Source organism: Miscanthus floridulus, chromosome 7, assembly GCF_019320115.1.
Source record: "Miscanthus floridulus cultivar M001 chromosome 7, ASM1932011v1, whole genome shotgun sequence".
NCBI classification, from domain to species: Eukaryota; Viridiplantae; Streptophyta; class Magnoliopsida; order Poales; family Poaceae; genus Miscanthus; species Miscanthus floridulus.
In genome coordinates this window covers 42160158-42164132 of record NC_089586.1, presented here as the reverse complement: position 1 = coordinate 42164132, position 3975 = coordinate 42160158, and the positions used below count along the sequence as shown (strand labels likewise).

Below are 3975 nucleotides of genomic sequence, written 5' to 3'. Positions count from 1 at the left end.
ATTTGTTGAAGGTTGTTCATGGTGTGCTCTCAGTGAGTGGTACCAATAACCTAATAAATGGTCCTAAATGTGGCGACTCTATAAAGCTTTCAATCATTGATGAAAGTATGAAACTGCTTTGTTTTTTGTGCTGAACAAAATATCTGTAGGGCATGTACCAAACTTACCGGAAGGACGAACGGTCCATTTTCACATCTTTAAGGGCACGTACAACGCCGGTCTGTACCCCGTCTCGGAGACGTCCTTTTTACGAAAAAGTCCTCTGCTCGGCTTGCAGACGCTCGTCCCGTCGCCTCGCGAGGCGACGGCACGGGCCCGTGCTCCGAGGCGGAACCAACGAGCGCAGCAGTGTTGTAGGCCTTCGTCTCCGCGACTCGCCCCCGCGCTCGGATCCCGAACGGCGCTCGCGAGGTTTCTTTGCGCGCCAAGTCTAGAGCAACCAGCGCGAGGGCGCGGCGACGACGGGGGTCAATCTCCGGAGGTGGTGGCGGCTTCCTCCATGGGTGCTTAGACCCGCGAGATCGGATCTCCGTGACTCGGGTCTGGCGTCAGCGCCGGCGTGGGCGTGGAGTCCTCGCCGCCGGGCCTGCTGTTGCCCATGCCCGTCCGCCAAGTGCGGCTCAGCATGTCAGCATCGAGCGGCGCCGTGAGATCTCCAACATCCACGACGAGCTACTCACCAGAAGTGCCCTAGCCTTTGCTGCATCGATATCTCCTACCTCAAGGTTCTCGTTGTTTTGGTCTCTTCAGTTAGTAGCATCGGTAGGACTGAGAAAAGGTTGAGATTGCTTTTCTAATCAATTGATACTGAGACATGCGGTGGAGTGCAAGCCCGAGAGAGAGGGTAGCGACAAGAAAGAGGATTTCTACTGGCCTCTGATCTCAGTTTGTTTATTCAGAGGTTTAGAGAGTTTGCCTATGTCATCTCTTAGTTTGTTTATTGGGATGAGAGCAAAACTATACACTGATATGTAATGTCCCCTCACTGATATGCTTGAAGGGAGAAGAGGCCATGGAATTTTTCCACAATGCAACCATGTCAATCTTACAGTCAGAGAAGACCTATTGTGATGAAATATAATTATTATATTGATGGTTTTTAAAAATATTGTAATCATGTTGCTCTTATTTATCCTTGATACATTTTCTATCAAATAGCTACATAATGGTATACAAAAATTTATTTATAGTTGATCCTAATTATATACAAAGCATTAAACAGTTTAGAGACGAATCCCCTGTCTGTGGGTTGTATGACCTGTCTTTATACCTGTCTGTATGATGGATTCGAGGCGCTTAGAGACGAACACCTGTCCATGGGTTGTAGATGCCCTAACCAGACGAAATCCGCACCAGGCTCCCTTGCACCTGATTCGACCACGTCAGCAAAAAAAAAATTCCTCAGCCGTGGGATCTTGATCGGGCACACCCTTATCATCCCGCTTACCTCGAGTCCTCGCCCTCGCCCGCTGGCTGCACGTCGCCGGCAGCTGCTCCCCCGTATGGATGAAAACGGATCGTATACGGACGGATATCACTGATATTATATTTATTTTTATATTTCTGTTCGAATTTAAATTCAAATCTAGATAGTGTTAACCATGTCGGATATGATATGATTGGATATCGATATCATAAATATGTTATTTAAGTATTCGGATACAGATACGATATCGGATGTTGAATATCCAGACTCAATATGAATAAATCTAAACCCCTTTAAATGAATTCGATCAGAAATACAGTTGAAAAATATCCGTAACAGTTGGAAAATATGCGTACCGTTCATCCCCGTACCGTTCATCCCTGCTCCCCCCGTCCGTCACTTCTCCTGGGCCGGCCCAGGCACGCGCGCACGCGTTCGCACGGCAAGTCGTCGGCTCCACGGCACGAAGGCCACTGTAAAGGCGGCGGCATGCAGAAGCGGCACAAGCGCTAGCAGCGACGGCGGCGGCTCGATTGCTCGAAGGCGCACTCCCGCGCTCCAGCCTACGACACGACGGCGGCAGCGGCAGCCCGAAGGCGCACACCCACTCGCTCGCCCGTGCCACTGCAACGGCGAGTCGCACAGCACGCAGTCCGCGGCGGCGCAACGAGCAGCCAGCCGCGGCGACGACGCACCGGACGGTGCAACGGGCGGCGGCGGCAGCGGCGGCGCGGCATGCAGTAACGGCAGCGGCTCAACGGACGGCTGCGGCATGTAGCCACCATTGATCTCATTACCAGTGTCGATGCTTCCATGGATAGTGCCCTCGATGTGTTCGATGAAATGGGCCTGAGGTATGCAATTTTTTCTTTCAATATTTGGTTGCTGATTTGGTACTGTCCCCATCACTATCAGTTGTGCTGATTCACTTTCCAGTGAAAACAACAATAATATATCTTCAGTTCAATTGTTCAAAACATGACCTGTGAACTACGTATCAACAAAACACTATGCAAAGTAAGATGAAACGGGAGAGGAAGAACATGAAGGTCCAACCATTATGGCTTAAACAATGATAAATTAAACTACCAAAAAATGCTGCATATTTAAAAACATTAGCTCTAAAAGATACTTGGGATCAGCAGTGATAAATTTATCTCTATTGACAAAGGCAACTAGCTGCAAGTGTAAACAGTTTTTTACAATGAGCCATTGTATATCACCTTTTAGTGTGTTCAGGAGCCTGCAGGGATCCAAGTCTCCCCTCTTTCCAAGCTGATGGCCCATTCATCAGCCCCTTTATATAGGAGCAAGTCTTTCCATGGCTCTATGCAATTTAATTGACTTAAACTCATTGGATGCATAATTGCTTATAGAGCCAACTATACTTTTCTCTAAAACTCGTAAGCTTGTTTTGGTATATTTACAGTTTGAAGGTAAATTCACTCGTGAGTTTGCCCACAGTAATACAACAAACATGAAAGTGAAGCTGAGTATCCTGGTATCACTGGTAGTAAGAAGTTGAAACATGCAGTTGCCAATCAGAAAATCCAAGGTGCTATTTCTGGAACAAATTACCTAGATTCACAGAAATATGATTCAGAGAACATCTAATGTGAGAACGGGATAGTATCCCAGAATATAAACGGTGCCTTTCCTTGGAGAGAAGAAAATACAATCGCTGAAACCACAGATAACTGGAACTCAAATCAGTTTGAAGTGAGCCATGGTTCGTCATACGGTCAGCAGCAGCTGGACAATGCTGATGGGTTATCTTGGATTCCTCCTTCTTCCGACGCTGTTTACTCTTCTGATGTTGCTTTGCAGCAAGGGTTTGACTCGTCTTATTCAGATTATGGTATTCTGGATGGTCTCTTACCATCCCAGTTTGCAGAAGATAAATCACTACCCTCGGTTTATCCTTCATCTGCTTTATGTGATAATCAATTCAATGATACCTACCTATTCACTGAGCAAAAGAATGTGAATGCATATGGCGAACAGGCAAGTTAATTGTCCACCATAGAAATACCAAGAGGATGTGATGGAGTTATTGCCCACTGACCAGATATGCAACAGATATGAAGGTATTGATATGGTAATTTACTAGGGTTACTTAATCATTCAAACAACACCAAATCATTGTATTCAGTGGCTCAGGAGCTTTTTATCAATTTGATTTTGGTTTATCGTCTAAGACCCTTAAATGGACATATAATTTATTTTCTATTACAACCAACTGTAATGTGAGATGAAAAGGTAGTCAAGTACAATCATGCTGATGTGTTGCTATCGCTGTTATATGTTTTTCTTTTTTTGTGCTCCATGACCTTGGTACAATTTCCTCCCGCTTGTATAGTTTTGTATTGGGTTTACCACTGGAATGTTTGTTTCTGAGGATGGTAAGTTCTTAACAATGTTTGGTCCATTGAACGGTACTTTCTGGCATCTTATTTTGCCACGTATACAACTGTTCACAAGGCAATGACCAAATCTTGCACGGATCAAGCCATGTTTCTACGGAGTACGAAAGCTTTACATATTTTAAC

At 45.7% G+C, this 3975-nt stretch overlaps 1 pseudogene; it reads left to right on the top strand.

Moving 5' to 3' along the window:
• Positions 1-2404: 2404 nt before the first annotated feature.
• LOC136465418 (uncharacterized) lies at positions 2405-3452 on the top strand (annotated as a pseudogene).
• Positions 3453-3975: the final 523 nt, after the last annotated feature.